Raw genomic sequence first — 22,517 nt, 5'->3', positions numbered from 1 at the left:
TCCTCGGATCTAGCCCTGCATTGGGCTCCTTGCTCAGTGGGGAGCCTGCTTCTCCCTCTCCCTCTGCCTGCCACCTCCCCTGCTTGTGGTCTCTCTCTTTCTCTCTCTGTCAAATAAATAAATAAATAAAATCTTTTTAAAAAGGCAATTTTAAGTGCAATCCATAGAATTCAATAGAAGAGATTACCTTTTTTAATGGAAATTTATTTATTTATTTATTTATTTATTTATTTATATTATGTTCAGTTAGCCAACAATAGTACACCATTAGTTTTTGATGTAGTGTTCAACGATTCATTACTTGTGTATAACACCCAGTGCTCATCACAACATGGGTGATGGGTATTAAGCAGGGCACGTGTTGTGAAGAAAGTACTTTAAAGTGAGGCTTTGTATTTAAAACTTTCCTCTTGATGAATTATGTTTATGAGTCTTCAACAATAATTTCTTTCTTCCTGCACATGTTGAGAGTGATCGGCTTTAAGAATTGCGTGTTAGTGTTACAAAATTATTGCAAACCTTAGAGTATGCAGCATCTCCCGAGCTGGTAGAGATTCATCCTTCTAGAGGAGATTCTCTTCTTAATCTTCAGTGACTTCCTGTAATCAACATTTCTGAGCCTGAAATGTAGTTGCATAGTATTTGAAGAAGGGATTGATTTACTGTTTACGTAGTTTCGTCTTGAATTCTACCTGCCAAGCTCTGGATTTTCTGTTCTGGCTGGCTCGCTGCTTTTCCCTTGCATATTGTTTTCAGCATATTTATGTCGTCAATAATTCAAATTTTAGTCAATAATCCCAGTAAAATAGTTTATCATTTTGACTGAAAGTGGCTATATAGTTACCTACCTACACGATACCCACATACCACATACAGACATACATGTACGTACATGTATTGTGTTTAATCAGGACAAGAATTCAAGAATCAATGAAAAAATCTTTGTCTAACCAAGGATCTTGAGTTTCTCTTTCCTGTTTTCTTCTGAGAGTTTTATTGTTTTATCTCTTATATTAAAGCCTATGAGCCATTTTGAATTAATTTCTGTGTATGGTGTGAAGTGACCTTCTAAGTTCATCGTTTTTGGCATGTGGATATCCCGTTGTTCCTGCACCATCTTTGAACTGACTATCTTTTTGTCAGTGAATTGCATTTGTCAAAAATCAGTTGACTGTAGGGGTGCTTGAGTGGCTCAGTCAGTTAAGTGTCCGACTCTTGGTTTCGGCTCAGGTCATGATCTCGCGGCTGTGGGCTTGAGCCCTGTGTCCGACTCTGTGCTCAGTGCAGAGTCTGCTTCAGATTCTCTCCCTGCCCCACTCACTCACTCTCTCTCAATTAAATAAATAAAATCTTTAAAAAAAAATCAATTGACTATAAATATAAGGATTTATTTCTGGAAAATGGATAAAATGGACCTCATTAAAATTCAGGATTTTTACAGTTAAAGAGGCAACATCAAGAAAATGAAAAAACAAGTAACAGAATGGGGAAAAATGTGTGAAACACATATTTAATAAAGAATTTGTATCCAGAATTTACAAAGAACTCTTGTAACCCAGTAATAAGATGATAATACAGTCAAAACATGGGCAAAGGATTTGGAATAGACACTTCCTCAAAGAATACACACAAATGGCTAATAAGCACATGAACAGGTAGATGTTCAACACCATTAGTCATCAGGGAAATGCAAATCAAAACCACACTGAGATACCACTTCAACCCACTGAAATGACTGTCATCAAAAAGACAGATGACAGTAAGAGTCTGTGGATGTGAGAAATTGGAACCCTCATACATTGCTGGTAGGAACGTAAAATATGGCAGCCACTTTAGAATACAGTTTGACAGATTCTCAAAAGTTAAATATAAACTACTATAGAACCCCACAGTTCCACCTGAGTATTGAAGAGAAGTGAAGATACATCATCACAAAAAGTTGCATGCAAATGTTCTTAGCAGCATTATTGGTCATAGTTGAAATTTGGAAACAGCCAAATGTCAATCAGCTCATGGACAGACAAAAATGTGATGTATCCATATGATGGCACACCATTAAGCAATAATAAAGAGCAAACTACTGACACATGCTAAATCGTGGATGAACCTCAGAAACACTATGCTAAGTGAAAGAAACCAGACAACAGAGACCATACACTGTATGATTTTGCTTGTATGAAATATCCAGAAAAGACAAATTTATAGACACAGGAAATAGATTAGTGATTGCCTAGGCCAGGGGATGGGAATAGAAATTAACTGAAAATGGGCATTCGAGTTCTTATGGGGGGGGATGAAAATGTTCTAAATCTGATTAACGATGATGGTTGCACCACTTGGTAAGTTGCTAAAAAATCATTGACGTATACATTTGAGAAGGGTAAATTTTATGATATGTAAAATATACCTAAATAAAGGTATGGGGAAAAGGATTAAATAGAGAAAGAAGAAACCCTTTGGTTTCTATCCCATTTCTATTTCTTATTCAGTACAATATACTCTAATTTATTGACTGTTTACCATAAAATGGTAAACAACACATGGCTTGGAGTCAGAGTCCTGGAATTCAAATACTACATCTGAGTATGTTCACTGATACGTGGGATAAGTGACTTCTGTGCCTTTGTTTCCTAATTTGATAAACCAAAAATAACACCTATTTTGCCACTAAGGATTAACTCAGCCTTGCTACCATACTTCTATTTGTGTGACATTCCTCTCAATTATAATTGTTAACTGTCTGTATTTCTCTTGTGTGCTAGAAGCTCTATTTCATTTGTTTATCCTTGTACCCCCTGTCAAATACCTGAAAATAAATATTATTTGCATTCCATTTTTATTCAAATTTTAAGTTAGCATTTGGGGAATTATTAATTTACTGGTGTGTACAATTTTTCCAAATGAAGATGATATGCTCATCTGTCATTAAGAGGAAACATGTTTTTATGCCCTAGCCTATATGGCAGTATAGGGGTATGCCACCTAAGTTCTGCCCTTAGACTAATAGGATACTTTTTAAGAGCAATATCAGGCAGGGCCACTTTATGGGCCCTGGGCCCATTCGCCTATGTGGGCCCTTTCTCCCTAGAAATGACATATTTAAAAACATATTTAAAAATATGTTTTATGACTGTGTTGATATAAAAATGGCTATTTAGTATTATATGTTAAAATACTTTCTTCAACCAAAAGTTCATTGTTTTCTTTTGATTTTAAGATAAATTAAAACATTTTCATGAGCCCCTGAAAGTATCATGGATCCACGGCACTGCGCCTTGTATGCCTAATGGGGAAGTTGGCCCTGTTATTGGAGAGAGAGGTATTGTCCATGAAATGGGCTTTTCTTTTCTGTGAGCCATGATAGGCCCAAAGGAACATAAGCCCTATCTTAATCTTGTGTATTAAAGAACTAAAAACAAATGAAAGGACTTGCCCTGTAATGCATCAAGCTCATGAACCTTTACTAATAAAGACAGAATGGACCTGGAACAGGAATAGACACAGAGCTGCAGAACAGAGTAGAAAGTCCAAAAAGCAGATTCACATAACATAATGGGTATTTCATCCTTAACAGAAGTGACTTGCAGTTCAGTGGGACCTTTTCTTTCAATAAATGATGCTCAGAATTCAGATATCTTATGTGGAAAAAAATAAAACCGAATTCCTATTTCACACCGTACACAGAATCAGTTCCAGGTAGTTGGAAGATCTAAATGTTAAAGGCAAAACTATCGAACGTTTAGAAGTTTTTGTAGAATATCTTAGATATTGTAGATATCTTAAAAGTAGAGACAAAAAGTGCGACACATAAAGGAAAAGACTATTTCACTACACTAAAATTACACCTTCTACTTATTAAAAGGCACCATGAGGAGAGTGAGAAAATCAAGTCATCAACTAGGAGAAGCCGTGTAACACAGAAAACTCACAAAGGATGAGTATGAAGAGCATATTAAGAATGCCTATGAATCAATAAGAAAAAGACACATTAACAGAAACAATGAGCAAGGACTTCACATAAGACAAAATACAAAGGGACAAAAATTACATGAAAAGATGATTAACCACTTTGGCAAGTCGGGAAATTACTTTAAAAATACAATGAGGTACCATTACACACACACCAAACAGGCAATAAGTTGAAGTATAACAAGTAAATGTTGGCAAAGATTTCAAGCAACAAGAATACTGCTGATAGTAGGGGTGCTAATTGATGCCACAACCTAGCAGGTAATTTGCAACATATAGCCAAGTAAAAAATGTGCATTGCCTATGTTTCAGCTGTTCTACTCCATAAACTCTTACACGTGTGCACCAAGAAATATATACGAGACTGTTCATAGCAGTGTTCTTCACAATTGGCTCAAACTGGACACAACTCAGTGTTCATCAACAGTAGAATGGGTGATACATTTATATAATGAAATATCATTTGGCAATGAGAATGAACAAACAGTACCTACATGCAGCACAATAGAGGAATCTTACAAACACCACGATGAGCAAAAAAGGCATTTACAAAAGAACTCATCCGTTATTATGTCATTTTTATTATGTTTACAACCAGGCAAAACTAAACTATTTTAGGAATATAGGGGATGCCTGGATGGCTCAGCTGGTTAAGTGTCTGCCTTCGGCTCTGATCATGATCCCACGGTTCTGGGATCAAGCCCCATGTCGGGTCCCCTGCTCAGTGGGAGCCTGCTTCTCCCTCTCCTCCCTGCTCGTGCTCCCTTTTGCTATCTCTGTCACTATCTCTGTCTCTCTCTCAAATAAATAAATTTTTAAAATCTTTTAAAAAAAAAAAAAAAGGAATACATACACAGCCCAGTGGTTACTTTTGGAGGGAAGGGAGAGTGAAGGGGTGGAGAAGAACACAAAGGAGGGTACTGGCTGCTGAGAGATTTCATCTTATTTTTTTCCTTGACTTAGATGGTGGTTAGTTACATAGGTATTTGCTTTGTAATTATTCTTTAAACAATCCATAACTATTTCACATACTCTTTTGTATTTTGATCTCAATAGGGAAAAAGGGCAGATTTACCCACTCAGACTACACACATGTAATGTATGCAGTCCTCACACTTTGAGAGTAAGTGGTATAGGCCAGGGATGCTATGGTGTAATAATAGTATGTTGGTTCTTTTGGGTTTTTATATTTCCCACAGGGATTCTACTATGGGGTGGTTGCTATAGTGGTAGAGCTGCAGTATGGAGCCTCTCAGCTGACTTTGGTCTCCAGGAAGGGAGGAGGCAGAACTAACCCTAATAAAAATCTCTACATGCTCAATCTTTTTCCTTGCCTGCAAACTCTCGGCCTCCTCTTTGCTTTCTAAGAGTTTAGAGCTCTTATGCTGCCATCGGAATACTTCATGATGCCTGCCTTGCTCACATAGTTTTCTTATTTTGTCTCCATTCCCCTCCTCTGTCTCCCAGTAAAACTTCTTTGTCCCTGGTGACAGCCATTTAGAAAGCATTTCCATTAGAACGTATCATTTAACTGTCCCTAAAATGTACCTGTTTGTCCCTTTCCTCTTTAGATTTGTTTTTCTTTAGCTGCTAAACTTTGTTGAGGTCAGTATAATCAAAAGTTCCTCTGGTAGGTTTCTCTAAACTTAGTTTCTTGTAAATATTCAAGTTTATGCTTTACCAAAACACAATCTGCTTTTTCCAAATGTGGTGGGAACACTGGCTGACAGATTTGCCTACTCCCAATCAGACATTGAGAATGTAGGCTTTCTTGGGCAGGGGTTGTGGCTTTGCCTTCTTCTCCTAATTCTATCCCCAGAGCCTAGCATAGTACCTGGCCTGCTGAAAAGGCTCAATAAACATTTGATGAATGAATGCAGAGGGGGGAGGGGAAAGAAAACCAATGATCATACCCCTCCAAGCCGGGGCCAAGAATATGTTTGTGAGACCTCTCTTCCTCGCCTACAGAAGAAAAAAATGCCACTATTTAGCAAGTATAAGGAATATGGCCCACTTTGTAGAAATGAAGATACTAAGTAATAACAATGAGAAGTAATTTTCACTAGTTATGTTAGCCACATTTCTTTTTAACTGATAATATACAGTGCTAACAAGGATATGTTAAGACTGACACTGTCAGCCAGGCTGGTAGAGGTAAACAGTGGTACAATCTTTTAAAAAAGCTTTTTGGCAATATAACAAGAACATTAAAAATATTTATATCCTTTACTCTAGTAATCTCACTTTAGGGGATTAGCCAAGAAAATAACCTAAAAGGAAACTCAAGATAGTCACTGAAGTTATTCTTTATATTAACTAAAAAAGGAGAAGTTACCTTAGTATAGAAACAAATGAATAAATCATAGCACGCTTACATGACAAAGATATTTAAAAAGATAATTATGGCACTATGCAACCACGTAGAATGTAATTCTATTAAGTAAAAAAGGTAATGGGGCTCCTGGGTGGCTCAGTGGGTTAACTGAATCATGATCTCAGGTCAGGCTCAGGTCAAGATCTCCAGGTCCTGGGATTGGGCCCCACATCAGGCTCCCTCCTCAGCAGGGAGTCTGCTTCTCTCTCTCTCTCTCTCTCTCTCTCTCCTACTCCTCCCCCCTGCTCACTCTCTTTCTCTAAAGTAAATAAATAAAATCTTTAAAAAAGTAGTATTAAAGTGTATTTTTGTTATATCATGTACAAAATATGATGCAGACAAAACATAAAAGGGTATATACTGACAAAAAAAAACAATGGTTTGTAGAAGTGAGATTTTTAGCATGTTTGTTTCTATTTTTCAATTTTTATGTTATATTTTTCATAGTTAAACATTTAAAAATTCTCAGGTTTAAGCCAAATATATAGCTCAGTAGAAAATATCTGCTTTTCCTGATCTCTCTTCAACTTTCTATGCATGTGTGGGGAAAAAGGGCCAGTACTTAGCATAGACAAGTCCAAGATACAGCTAGAAGGCGACAGAACCAGAATTTGAAATTTCTCTGCTCACAACTGACAATATTATTGGTCAATTACTGAGTACTAGAATCAGGAATATAAAGATGATAGTGATCTCTACATAGAATTCTGTAAAATGTTCATGTGTCTCAGATTTTAAGAGTAAGGGACAGAGGTGCGGGAGAAGAAGAAGGGGAGAACCTAGATTGAAAAATCAATAGCAGACCAACTTAAGATTTGCTTCTGGCCAAAATGAATAAAAAAGGACTGAATTTGTCCTACCTGAAATAACTAAGGAAAAAAAACAGACAAAAATACGTGAAAAATGACTTCTAAGACACTGTATATCAGACAACAAAAAAACAGTGATCCCTGAGAGATGGGAAACAAATAAAGTGAGTCTTACCATCACCTCAGCTCAGTGCTTTGAGTTTCCAGACCATTTTATAAGGAAGGGAATTGTGGGGGAGCACCATAGATTCCCTAAGTTGAGTGGAAGGAACTCTCCTTGAAAGTACAGGGACACCAAAATAACCAGAGCTCATAGGACCAAGGACCAGAAAAGAGAGAGTTGAACAGACAGAATGTGCAGAGGGTCCCCTCAAATGTTGAACACAACACTGATTGATGCACACATGTAAGGAAACTACTCAAGGCTGGTAAAAAATATCATCCAAAAGGATGAGAGGAAACAGTGCTCAGCATTCTCACAGGACCAGGAACAGGGACTATTCCCTCCAGCTAGAGGTAAACCTCATAGTTCATCAGGCATTGGATAGAGTACTTAGGAAGGTCTTATCTCAGTAAGGGAAAATACTTCATTCTAGACTGAATACTGCTCCAGACCTGCCTAAAAATACCAAAAAACAAAACCCCAAAGGATCAAATGGTTTTCAAGTAATTTAACTGGATTCCAGAACCAAGCTCAAGAATATTTACAGGAATACAAAAATAATCCAACATCTAACAAGAGAACATTAATAATGCGAAGCAGAGATTACCAGGCATGCAAAGAGGCAAGAAAACACAATTAATACTGAGGAGACTAATTAACCAAACCAACCAAGAACTGACAGATATTAGAACTAGCAGAGAAGGACATCAAAGAAGTTATTATAACTATATCTCATATGTTCAAAAAGTTAAGTAGACATGTAAGATATAAAAAGGATCCAGGGGCACCTGGCTGGCTCAGTAGGTAGAACATGCAACTCTTGATCTTGGGGTTGTGAGTTTGAGCCCCACATTCGGTGTAGAGATTATTTAAAAATAAATAAGTAATAAAAAAATTAAAATAGGATCAATTAAAAAAAGATCCAAATCAAACATCTAGATATGAAAAGTACAGCATTTAAAATGAAAAATACACTGATTGGGATTAACAATGGATCTGTCATTGCAGAAGAAAGATTAGTAGCTTGAAGGTTTCTAATAATAGAAACTATCTATAATGAAACATGGGAAGGGAAAAAAAATGAAGGAAAACAAAAAGAGCATCAGTGAGCTGTGGGACAACTACAGGCAACCTAATATACTGGTAAGTGGAGTGCCTGAAGAGGTGGGGGTGTGGGAGACAAAAAATATTTGAAGTAATAATGGCCAAAATTTTCCAAACTTGATGAAAATTATAAACCTACAGATCCAAGAAGTTCAATGAACCCCGAGCACAAGAAACATGTAGAAAAAGACGCCAAAGCACATCATAATAAAGTCTCTTAAAACCAACCAAAAGAAAATCTTAAGAACAGCAAGAGAAAAAGACATATGCAGAGGAACAAATATAAGCATGACATCACATTTCTAAATACATAAGAAGAGAGTGGAGCAACATCTTGAAAGAGCTGAAAGCTAATAACTATCAACCTAGAATTCTATACTCAGCAAAAATATCTTTCAAAACTGAAGGTGAAATAAAGATATTTTCAGACTTACAAAATAAGAAAAAATTTACTACCAACAGTTTCACACTACAAGAAATGCTGAAGGAAATCATTTAGGTAGATGGACAATGATACCAGACAGAAGAGAATCTGAATCTTTACAAAGGACTGAAAACCACTAGAAGTGATAACTACATGGGTACAGGTATACAATTTTTTTCTTATTATTTTAAGTCTATTTAAATGATAGTTGACTTATACAAACATAATAATATATTGTGAGGTTTATAATATATGGAAAAGTAAAGTGCATGACAATAGCATGAAGGACAGGAAGGGAGATACAGAAGTATACTATTATCAAGTTCTAGTACTATATGTGAAGTTGCATAGTGCCATTTAAGATTAGACTTTGGTAAGACATATTCTATAAACCCTAAAGCAACCACTAAAAAACCCCAAGAGTTATAGTTAATAAACAACAAAGGAGATAAAATAGAATCATAAAAAATACTCTACTAATCCCAAAGAAGACTGAAAAGAAGAAAAAGGGAACAAAGAATGGATAGGACAAGTAGAAAACAAACAAAAAAAGATGAAAGACTCAGACCTAACCACATCAAGAATCACATTAAATGTAAATGTTCAAACACCTCATTTCAAAGGCAAATATTATGAGATTGGGGGGAAAAAAGTAAGATCTAGCTCTAAGTGCTACCATAAAGTTCAATTAAAATATAAACACAAATAAGTTAAAGGTAAAAGTATTTAAAAAGTACCATGCTGACAGCAGTCAAAAGAAAGTTTGAGTGGCTATTGAACATCAGCCAAAATAGATTTCTGAGCAAAGAATATTACCAGAGATTAAAGAGGTAATTTCATAATAATAAAGAGATCAAGTAATCAGGAGGACAGAACAATCTTTTTTTTTAAATTAAGCTCCATGCTGGGCATGGACTTGAACTCATGACCCTGAGATTGAGACCTGAACCAAGATCAAGAGTCAGATGCTTAACTGACTGGGCCACCCAGGTGCCCCCGAGGACCGAACAGTCTTAAACATTTATGCACCTAATGACCTCTGTCAAAATACATTAAGCAAAATCTGATAGAATTATTTTAAGAAATACATAAATACACAATTATAGCCAGGTATTTGAATACGTTTCTCTCAGCAATTGATACAACAGATAAACAGAAAAAAATATAGAATATTTGAACACTATCAACCAACTTGACCTAATTGTCATTTCTAGAACATTCCACCCAACAACAGCAAGCTTCACATCCTCCTCAAGTTCACATAGAACATTTACCAAGCCAAAGAAAACAGAAATGTTACATAGAGAAGAACAAAAATAATCATGATATCATGCTTATGGGCCATAGGATAAGTCTTTTTTTTAGTGTAGTTGACATATAATGTTACATTAGTTTCAGATATATAATACAGTGATCCAATAGGTTTATACATTATGCTATGTTCACCACAAGGTAGCTACCATTTGTCCCAATACATTGCTATTACAGTATTATTGACTATATTCCTCATGCTGTGCTTTTTATTCCCATGATGTATTCATTCCATAACTAGAAGCCTTCTCTTCACCCAGTTTGCCCAGCCCTCTGCCACCTACTCTGGCACACATCAGTCTGTTTTTGGTATTTATAGGTCTGATTCTGCTTTGTTTATTCATTTGTTTTTGTTGTTGTTTTTTAGATTCCATTTATGAGTGAAATCATATAGTATTTGTCTTCATCAGTCAGACTTGTTTCACTTAGCATAATACCCTCTAGGTCCATCCGTGTTGTCTCAAATGGCGTGATATCATTGGTTTTTATGGCTGCACACTATTCCATTGTGTATTCACACACACACACACACACACACACACACACCCCACATCTTCCTTATTCATTCATCTATTGATGGACTCTTGGGTTGCTTCCATATCTTGGCTATTGTAAATAGTACTGCAGTAAACATAAGGGTACATATATCTTTTAAAATTAGTGTTTTCATTTTCTTTGGGAAAATACTCAGTAGTGTAATTACTGACTCATCTGGTATTTCTAATTTTAATTTTTTGAGGAACCTTCACACTGTTTTCCACAGTGGCTGCACCAATTTTCATTTCTACAAACAGTGAACGAGGGTTCCTTTTTTTGCACATCGTCAGCAACACTTGTCTTTTTTATTTTAGCCATGCTGAGAGGTCTAGTTGTGGTTTTGATTTGCATTTCCCTGGTGACTAATGATGTTGAGCATTTTTTCATGTGTCTGTTGGTCATCCATATGTTTTCTCTGGAAAAATGTCTATTTGGGTCCTCTATCGATTTTTAAATTGGACTGTTTGTTTTTTTGGTGTTGAGTTGTTTACATTGTTTATATATTTCAGAGATTAGCCCCTTATTGGATATATTATTTGCAAATATCTTCTCCTATTTAGTAAGTTGTCTTTTTGTTTTGTTGATGGTTTCCTTTGCTGCACAAAAGCTCATAAAACAAGTCTTAATACATTTGAAAGGATTCAAATAATACAAACTATGTTCTTTACCTAAAATGTAATTATATTAGAAATCAATAACTGAAAGAGCTCTGGAAAATCTCCAAATATTTGGAAACTAAAATAATACACTTGTAAATAATCAATGGATCAAAAGGGAAACCTAAAAGGAAATCAGTAATATTTTGAATTGAATGTAAACAAAAAAGCAAATAACAAAATTTTGGGGATTCCACTAAAGCAGTATTTTGAGGGAAATTTATAGCACTAAAACCTACATTAGAAAACAAGAGAGATCTTGGGGGGCGCCTGGGTGGCTCAGTCAGTTAAGCGCCTACCTTCAGCTCAGGGCATGATCCTGGGGTCCTGGGATCAAGCCCTGCATCAGGTACTCTGCTCAGCGGGAAGTCTGTTTCTCCCTCTTGCTCTCTGGCCCTTCCCCCTCCTCATGCTATCACTTACTCTATCTTTCTCAAATGGATAAATAAAAAATCTTTAAAAAATAAAGAAGATCTTGAATCAATGAACTCAGCTTCCACCTTAAGAAACTAGGAAAAAGAAAATTAACCCCAAAGTAATCAGAAGAAGAGAAATAATAAAGATCAAAGTGGCAATCAGTGAAATAGAAAACAGAAAAACAATAGAAAAAAATTAATAAAACTAGAAACTAGTTCTTTGAAAAAGTCAAAAAAATTGATAAACCTTTAGCCACACTATTAGGAAAAAAAGAGAAAATCCAAATTACTAATATTAGGACTGAGAGAGGTGACATCATTATCCATTTGAATGATATTAAAAGGATAATAAGAGAATGTTAGGAATGTTTTATACCAAAAAATTTGGGAACTTAGATGAAATGAACAAATTCCTTGAAAGACAAATTATGTAAACTTACGTAAGAAGAAATAGATAACTGGGCACCTGGGTGGCTCAGTTGGTTAAGTGTCTGACTCTGGGTTTCAGCTCAGGTCATAATCTGTTGGGTTGTGAGATGGAGCCTCTCCTCAGGCTTCGTGCTCAGGGGGGAATCTGCTTGAGATTCTCTCCCTCTGCCATGCTCCCCACTTGCATTCTCTCTTTCTCAAATAAATAAATAAATCTTTTAAAAAAGAGAGAGAAATAGATAACCTGAATAGCCCTATGTCTCTTAAATACATTAAAAATGTGGTTAATATCTTTCCTAAAAAAACCCTCCAGGCCCAGATGGCTTCAGTGGTAGATTCCACCAAACATTTAAACAAGAAATAGTACCAATTTGACATGAACTCGTCCAAATAATAGAAAAGAATGGACTACTTTCCTAACTCATTCCAGTCAGCATTATCTTGATACCAAAATCAAAGACATTATAAGAAAAGTTCAAACCAATGTCTCTCATGAAATAAATACCAAAAAAAAATATTTTTTTTTGAGAGAGAGAAAATGGAAGGAACAGAGGGAAAGGGAGAGAGAGAATCTTAAACATGCTCCATTCCCAGCACAGAGCTTAACATGGGGCTCAATCTACAACCCTAAGAGCACAACCTGAGCCAAAATCAAGAGTCTGATGCTTAACTGACTAAGCCACTCAGGCACCCCATAAATAAAAAATTTCTAAATAAAATTTTAGTATATTGAATCCAGCAATATGTTAAAAGGATAATGTATCATGGCAAAGTGGGGTTTATCCCAGGAATGCTTGGTTGGTTTAACATTTGAATATCAATTAATGTTTACCATGTTAACAAACTAAAAAATAAAACCATTTAATTATCTCTGTAGATGCAGGAAAAAAACATTGACAAAATCCAATATTTATTTCTGATAAAAACTCCTAACAAATTAGAAAAAAAAGGGAATTTCCTCAGCCTGATAAGAACATCTACAAAAACGCCACAGCTAGCATACCTAAATGCTTTCTCCCTAAGATCAGAACAAGACAGGTATGTCTGCTCTTACCACTTCTATCCAATTGTGCTGCAGATTCTAGCAGTGCAGTCAGGCAAGAAAAAGAATTAAAGGCTTCCTTATTAGAAAGGAAGATGTAAAACTGTCTATTTATAGACCACAGGTGATCTATGTGGAAAATTCAGTGAAATCTACAAAAAAGCTATTAGAACTCATAAGCGAGCTTAGCAATATTTCAGGATTATAAGATCAATATACAAATATCAGTTATATTTCTATATGCCAACGGCAAACTATCAAAAATTTAAAAATTTTAAATAATGGTACCACTTATAATACATATAAACATACAATATTATATATAATAAAAATATGAAATATCTAGGGATAAATCTGATGGAAGGTGTGAAAAAACTATAGCCCGAAAACTAGAAGGCAATGCTGAGAGGAAGTAAAGAAGAGCTAAATAAATTGGAGAGATATCTCTTGTTCATGGGTTGAAAAACTAACATTGTTAAGATGTCAGTTCTCTCCAAATTAACCTGTAGATTCAACACAATCCGAACCAAAATTCCAGAGGCTTTTTTGGATAGAAGTTGACAAGCTAATTCTAAAATTCATATGGAAATACAAATGACTTAAAATAGCCAAAACAACTCTGAAAAAGAAGAACAAAATTAGAAACTAACACTACCTGATTTGAAGAATTATTATAAAGCTGCAGTAATCAAAACAACATGGTACTAATGTAAAAACATACAGATAGATCAGTGGAACAGAATAGAAAGTCTAGAAATAAATTCACACATATATGTACATTTAACAAAGGCATAAAGGCAATGCATTAAAGAAAGGATAACCTTCTTAACAAATAGTGCTGGAACAGTTGGATATCCATATGCATAAACATGAACTTCAATCTATATCTCACATCACATATAAAAATAACTCAAGTGGATCATAGACTTAACTGCAAAACTACAAAATATATAACTTCTGTAAGAAAGCATAGGAAAAAGTATCTGTGACCTGGGTTAGGCAAAGATTTCTCTGATATAGTACCAAAAACAAAATCCACAAAAGAATAAAGTGGTAAGTTAGACTTCATTAAGAAATTCTTCTTAGAAGACACTGTTAAGAAAATGAAAAGACAAGCCACAGCCTGGGTGAAAATCCTTGCAAAAGATATATAGGAATTGTATTTAGAAGAGAGACTTTTAGAGAACTCAATAATAAGAAAATAAACCAGTTTTTTAAATGGGCAAAGATGTATGGGTGGCAACTAAGCACATGTAAAGATACTTAACACCATTAGTCATCAGCAAAATGCAAATAAAATGATGAGATATCACTACGCGTTTATTAGAATAGCTAAAATTAAAGGGCTGACTATACCAAGCATTGATATGGAGGAATTGGAACTACAGTACACTGCCTGGGTTGCACAGTCGGTTAAGCATCTGCCTTCAGCTCAGGTCATGATCCTAGTATCCTGGGATTGAGCCCCTGCATCTTGCTCCTTGCTCAGTGGGGAGCCTGCTTCTCCCTCTCCTTCTGCCTGCCACTCCTCCTGCTTGTGCTCTCTCTTGCACACACTCTCTCTCTGTCAAATAAATAAATAAAACCTTAAAAAAAAATAATAACAAAATTAAAAAAGATTTGGGAGTGATAAATATGTTCACTGTGTTGACTGTGGTGATGGTTTCACAGGCATATATATATGTAAAAACTTACCAAATTGTTTAAGTATGTGCATTTATTGTTAATTATATTTAAAGCTGTTTAAAAAATCAAAAGCATAAGAACAGATTAGGAAGTATATTGTTTAATATTAATTTTAGGGGGACTTATGTTTCAATTGAGTCAAAAGTAAAACACAACTGACATAACTAATGCAGCCTCATAGTGCGCTAATAGGAGTATGGTGTCTTATTAGAACATTAATTGCAGTCTGAATGTGAAAATAGGTCCAGTGTACTTTACGTGGGAAAGAAGTTAATTATGTGGTCCACATTTTATGCAGGTGTCAAGGGCAGAAAAAGTGATAGTAAAGATTTAAGTTCTCAGTCATCTGGAAAACCCTTAACAAGATTTAGCCAAATAGGGGTGCCTGGCTGGCTCAGTGGTAGAGTATGCGACTCTTGATTTCAGAGTCATGAGTTCAAGCCCCACACTGGGTGTGGAACCTACTTTAAAAAAAACGTTTAGCAGGGGTGCCTGGGTGGCTCAGTCGTTAGACGTCTGCCTTCGGCTCAGGGCGTGATCCCGGTGTTCTGGGATCGAGCCCCACATCAGGCTCCTCCGCTGGGAGCCTGCTTCTTCCTCTCCCACTCCCCTGCTTGTGTTCCCTCTCTCGCTGGCTGTCTCTCTCTGTCAAATAAATAAATAAAATCTTAAAAAAAAAGCTTTAGCAAAACGAGTATTTACTGAATATCTACTGTTTTCTAGACACTGTGCTAAACATGTTAACCGTTATGGTGAGATAGGTACCATTTTTCAGATCATGAAACAGAATCTGAGAAAGGGTTAGTATTTGGTGAAAAGAGCTAGTAAATGGAAAAATCGGAATTCAGACTCTTTCTACTTACTACGTAAATGGCTTCCTTTTTTTTTTTTAGAAAGTTTTTCCCCCCAGTGATTTTGGGCTAACAGAGAGTTATTGAACTATTGCATAAAGAGGATAAGGAGATTGTTTTGGCTTTTTTCCCCTATTTTATTTCTTTGGCCACAATATGACAGACATTGTGCCAGGAGCTGGGAATGCCCTCAAGGAGCTCATGACCTAGTAGGAGAAACAAGAAATTACAGACCACAACGTAGAGAGCAGAGCTGTGACTTGCTCAAGGAACTTTCCGAGTCTGTGATTCCTCCAGTGCTTACAAGTTCCTCCTTTAAATGGATATGAAATCACTAGTAGAGAGAATCAGGCAATCAGCTGCTTACTGATTACTTAAATACCAGGTACTATACAACAGCCCAGGGTTTGAACCCATGTCTGAGTATGAGCAGGATCAGAGGCTGTCACATTTTGGACATTGGGGGCTACTTTCAAATAATCAAAACCACTAGTGTTAAATGCTAAATATGCCAGTGTCCACCATCCATGATAAATTTAACAATAGAAGCATGTGCAAGGTGGTAAAGATTAGGGAATAACATGATAGGATTTACAGTTTGGAAAGTTCACCCTGACCTTATCTAATGCTCATCTGTGCTTTCTGATTATTCTATAATTGGTATGTTCCAAAATTTGTCTGTTAATGAAATAAGACAAACGACATACATGAAGTAAATTTTCAAAAATTCAGAATGAAACCGGGGGGTCTTATCAGATTGTCTTGAGATAAATAAAAGGGTGCAGAACACCAACACTTTAGTAGACAGAGGAAAACTTGCACAAGAACAGTGCTCATCTTGTTGACCATTTAACCCATAGATCTTAGCAAGTTTCTTGACACATGGTAAGTGCTCAATAAATAATTGCTGAATAAATAAATAAATGCAGCAGTGGGATTCAGTATGTTAGGTACTGAAAAGTGTCTCCTGGATTTGGGGATTAGATCATTGGTAACTTGGCAAAAGCAGTGTCGTTGAAATGGAATTACCCTTTAAAGTCACTATGTGTAGGGGCACCTGGATGGCTCATTTGGTTAAGCATCTGCCCTCGGCTCAGGTCATGATCTCAGGGTCCTGGGATCCAGCTCTGTGTTGTCAGGCTCCTTCAGGCTCCCTGCTCAGCAAGGAGCCTCTTCATCTCCCTCTGATCCTTCTCCCCACTTGTGCTCTCTCTTTCTCAAATAAATAAATAAAATATTTTAAAAATTAAGTAAAATCGCTCTGTGTAATCTAATACTGAAGTAAATGCTCACTTTGTACAATTAAGTACTTCTGATGCCAGTTGTCCGTCTCCACATAACTGTTTTCTATCTTTATTTTTTAAAAAATTTACTTATTACACTGTTTTGAAATATTTACATTTCGAAAAATATACATGCATACATCAATATATGCTGTATTCAAATATGCACAGTGAAGTTTTTCTTCCATCCCCCCTCATTTCCACATGCCCCCACCACACAGGTAATCACTGTCACTAGTTTCTCATGCATCTTTCTAGACTTTCTTTATATCTATTCAACCAGGCACAAGCATGTATTCTTATTTTTATACATTTTTTTTTACTCCAAAGGCAACATTTTGTACATACTCTTCTGCACTTCACTTTCTCATATAGCTATCTCTTAGAAATATTTTCAAATCAATAAGAGCTTCCTCATTATGTTTTACTCTTGCATACTGTCACACTGTGTGGATGTGCCATAATTTATTTACCCTATCCCCTATTGATGGGCATTTATATTGTTTTCAAACGATGCAACAATAAATAAATATGTTTAAACATGTATATAAATACCCCGGAATTGCTGGATCAAACATGTATTCATTTGTATTCATCAAACATTCATTCATTCATTCAAATGCTGTAAATTACTCTCCATAAAGGTCCTACCAGTACATTTGTGTCAGTTTGCATTTCCACAGAGGCTCACTAACAAAGTTTATTTTTGAACTTTTGGATTCTGTCAATCTGATGGGTGAAAAATAATATCTGAGTGTGGTTTTAATTTGCATTTTCCTTATTGTTGATATTGCGCATCTTTGCATTTGTTCAAAAACTATTTGCATCTTTTATCTATAAACTTAAAGTTCCTTTCCCTTGACTTGTGTGTCATAGTTTGGGTTTTGCTGGAATCAGAGCCCAAAGGAAGGATTTGGGCGTGAGTAGTTTATTTGAGAAGTGATCCCTATGAGGAGGAGTAAGCCAAAAAAGAGTGTGTTTTCTGTATAGTTGCTTTAACCAAGAGGGCTTGAATCTACCAGGGTCTCTAAGAAGCATGCAGAATGCCTCCCAGAATTATCCTTCCGAAGAATGGAAAGCTAGGACATTTATTCTTAGTCCTCCATTAGCTGAGGGCTGCCCCAGAGTTGTTAACACTTCCTCACACTTTTGGACCACACACAAGCTAAGAGCTTGATGGCCTTGAAGAAGGCCCTGCGATAAAAAGCTCGAAGATGCTAGATATGAGCTTGAGGTAAGATGCTGCCCCCAAGAATCTGAACTCACACAAAACTGTCCACCATAGCTCCTACTGAAATCAAAGATGGGCCAAAGGGAAAGGGTATGGGACAACAAAGGATCTCCAACAGTAACCTTTATTCTTATTGACTTCTGTTAATAGGAATATAGGGTAATAGTGAGCTATAAATATTATCCCTGGTTTATAATTTTGCTTATAGTGTTTTTTAAATAACAGCTTTATTGAGATATAATTCATATATCTTACAATCTACGCATTAAAAGTGTACAATTAATGTTTTTTTAGTATATTCACAGAATTGTGCAACCATCACCACATAAACTTCCGAACATTTTCATCACTCCAAGAGAAATCATGTATCCATTATCAGTCACTCTCCATTTCAGCCCTCCACTCCCAGCCCCTGGGAACTATAAATCTACTTTCTATTTCTATGAATTTGTCTGTTCTGGGCATTTCATATAAATGGAATCATGCAACATATGGCCTCTTGTGACTGGTTTCTTTTATTTGGCATATTGTTTTCAAGGTTCATCCATGTTGTAATATGTAGCAGTACTTCATTCCTTTTTACTGCTGAACAGAATCCCATTTTATGCATATGCCACATTTTATTTATGCATTCATCAGTGTATAGACTTTTGGGTTGTTTCCACTTTGGGGCTATTAGGAATAATGCTGCTACGAACATTTGTGTATAGACTTTTGTGTGGAAATACATTTTTACTTATTTTTCATTTCATACCTGTGAGTGGAATTGCTGGGTCGTATGGTAACTATATATATCCATTCGAGGAACTATTTCCAAAGTGTCTGTACCATTTTACATTCCTACCAACAATGTGTGAGGGTTCCAATTTCTCCATATCCTCACCAACACTCTTCATTGTCTTTTTTGTTTATTTTAGACATTCTAGTGGGCATGAAGTAGTATCTTGTGGTTTTGATTTGTATTTCTCTAACGGCTATGATGAGCATTTTTTCATGTGCTTATTGGTTGTTCGTACATCTTCTTTGGAGAAATGTCTATACAAATCATTTGCCCATTTTTCAGTTGGGTTATTTATCTTTCTATTTTGAGTTGTAACCCTTCTTTATATATACTGGATACAAGTCCTTTATCAAATATATGAGTTGCAAATATTTTTCCCACTGTATGGGTTGTCTTTTCACGCTCTTGATGGTGTCCTTTGAAGCACAATTTTTTTTAATTTTCACGAAGTTCAATTCATTTATTTTTTCTTGTGTTGCTTGTGCTTTTGGTGTCACAACTAAGAAACTTTTGCCTAATCCAAGGCCACGAACATTTACTTCTATGTTTTCTTCCAAGAGTGGTGTAGTTTTAGCTCTTACATTTAGATTTATAATCCATTTTTGGTTAATTTTTGTATATGGTGTGAGGAAGAGATCCAGGTTTATTCTTTTGCATGTGGATATCTAGTTGTCTTATAATCATTTGTTGAAGATACTGTTTTTTTAACCCATTGAATTTTCCTGGCACTCCTGTCAAAATTTAATTGCCCATAAAATGCAGTGGTTTATTTCTGGACTCTTAGTGCTATTCATCGATCTTTTAATCTTGATATATCCTGAAACTCTGGTGAACTCATTTATTAGCCCTAGTCATTTTGTAGTCTTTTCCTTAGTATTTTCTTTTTGTCCATTTCATCTGAGTAATCTAATTAAATATCTGTATGCTAGGGCCGCCATAACAAAATATCACAGACTGAGTGGTTTAAACAACAGAAATTTAATTTCTCAAAGTTCTGGAGGCTGCAAGTTCAAGAAAGATCAAGGTGCCATACAATTGGTGTTTCCTGAGGTCTCCCACCTTGACTTGCAGATAGTTGCCTTCTTTCCGTATCTTCACATGGCCCTTCCTTTGTGTGTGTGTGTATCCCTTGTTTCTCTTCCTCTTCTTATAAGAACATTGTCAGGGGCACCTGGGTGGCTCAGTCGGTTAAGTGTCTACCTTTGGCTCAGGTCATGATCTTAGGGTCCTGGGACCAAGCCCCGTGTCAGGCTCTCTGCTCAGCGAGGAGTCTGCTGCCATTTACAACAATATGGATGGTGCTAGAGTTATTATGTTAAGTGAAATAAGTCAGAGAAAGACAAATACCATATGATTTTACTCATGTGGAATTTAAGAAACAAAACAAGCAAAGGAAAAAAGAGAGAGAGAGGCAAACCAAGAAACTATAGAAAACAAACTGATGGTTACCAGAAGGGAGGTGGGTGGGGGGATGGGTTAAATAGGTGATAGGGATTGATGAGTGCACATGTTGTGGTGAGCACTGGATATTGTATGGAATTGTTGAATCACTATATTGTACACCGGAAACTAATATTACACTGTATGTTAACTAACTGTAATTTAAATAAAAACTTAAAAAATAGACTAATATAATGAACCAACACCATAGACCTATCACCCACCTTCAAAATTATGAGCGCACATGGACACTATTGTTTAATCTTACTTTCTCTCTCCTTCTTTCCCTCAATATGTTCAAACAAATCCCAGACATTATAGTAAGAAGTACTGTAAAGTTTTCTGCATATAGTTGTGTACATTTCTTATTAAGCTTATTCCTAGGCATTTTATCCAGCTATAGATTGTTATAGATATGAAGATTGATTTCTGTACATTGACTTTGTTCCTTTTCATTACTTTAAAAATATTGGTTTCTGGGGCGCCTGGGTGGCACAGCGGTTAAGCGTCTGCCTTCGGCTCAGGGCGTGATACTGGCGTTATGGGATCGAGCCCCACATCAGGCTCCTCCGCTATGAGCCTGCTTCTTCCTCTCCCACTCCCCCTGCTTGTGTTCCCTCTCTGGCTGGCTGTCTCTATCTCTGTTGAATAAATAAGTAAAATCTTTAAAAAAAATAAAATAAAAATAAAAAATAAAAATATTGGTTTCTGCTAATTTGAATTCAGTGATTTGAAAAAAATAAGGCAAATCACCACCCTTCGTAATTTATCAACTACCTTTTACCTATATGTTTACCTGGGCAGTTAGAAATATGCTAAAATTATAAGTATAAACTACTGTAATAAGTTGCTAGCCTTGTCCCCAACAATACAATCGTGGCCTGAAACATAATGACCAACCTGTATAATAGCACAGCAAAGTCACCTGGGATTCCTATCCTATAAGATTCTCTATTAAGACATGAAAAACTGTCTTCCAGTTTCCTGCAACACTGTAATGTTATATGTACAGTTGCTGGTGTCTGTTCTTCCTGTAGAACTCAGAACCACTCCCTAGTGCTAAAGTCCCGCCCTCAGAGAGGCACATTAACTCTTCTGAGCCAGTGAGGAACCATTTCAATTTCTTGAGTTCTTATGAGGAGCATCGATTAGAAGTATCAGGACTCACGCTGTGGTATGAATACTTACTTTTTATTTATTTATTTATTTTTTAAGATTTTATTTATTTATTTGACAGAGATAGAGACAGCCAGCGAGAGAGGGAACACAAGCAGGGGTAGTGGGAGAGGAAGAAGCAGGCTCATAGCAGAGGAGCCTGATGTGGGGCTCAATCCCACAACGCCGGGATCACGCCCTGAGCCGAAGGCAGACGCTTAACCGCTGTGCCACCCAGGCGCCCCAAATACTTACTTTTTAAAGGTTTTATTTACTTACTTGAGAGAGGGAGAGAGCATGAGTTGGGGGCGGGGCAGAGAGAGAGAGGGAGAAACAGGCTCCCTGCTGAGCAGGGAGGCCAACACAGGACTCGATCCCAGGACCCTGAGATCATGACCTGAGCCAAAAGCAGACACTTAACTGACAGAGCCACCCAGGCGTCCCTGAATACTTATTTTTGAGATAATTTCTTTTTTTTTTTTTTTTAAAGATTTTATTTATTTATTTAACAGAGATAGCCAGCGAGAGAGGGAACACAAGCAGGGGGAGTGGGAGAGGAAGAAGCAGGCCCACAGTGGAGGAGCCTGATGTGGGGCTCGATCCCATAATGCCGGGATCACGCCCCGAGCCGAAGGCAGGCGCTCAACCGCTGTGCCACCCAGGCGCCCCTTGAGATAATTTCTAATGTAGTACCACGAATATCCTGCTTTTTAGAGCATTTTTTCTTTTCAAACTCTCAGAGGGTTTTAACAGTCCCTTTTGACGCTTGCTGGTATTAATTGATTAAGCTGTTCTGGCAGAATGGAGTCAGGAATTGGGGGTCTATACTCATTTTGGAAAACTCTAGTTGGCTTTT

At 36.5% G+C, this 22,517-nt stretch overlaps 1 protein-coding gene across 4 annotated transcripts in view; it reads left to right on the top strand.

Annotated features, from left to right (window-relative positions):
• Window positions 1-22,517, top strand: part of GREB1L (GREB1 like retinoic acid receptor coactivator) — a 262,117-nt gene that overhangs the window by 150,295 nt on the left and 89,305 nt on the right. The gene's annotated exons all lie outside the window — the stretch shown is intronic.

Source organism: Ursus arctos, unplaced genomic scaffold (genome assembly GCF_023065955.2).
Source record: "Ursus arctos isolate Adak ecotype North America unplaced genomic scaffold, UrsArc2.0 scaffold_17, whole genome shotgun sequence".
Classification (NCBI taxonomy): domain Eukaryota; kingdom Metazoa; phylum Chordata; class Mammalia; order Carnivora; family Ursidae; genus Ursus; species Ursus arctos.
The sequence above is the reverse complement of the archived record's forward strand: the minus strand, read 5'-3'. Positions and strand labels throughout refer to the sequence as shown.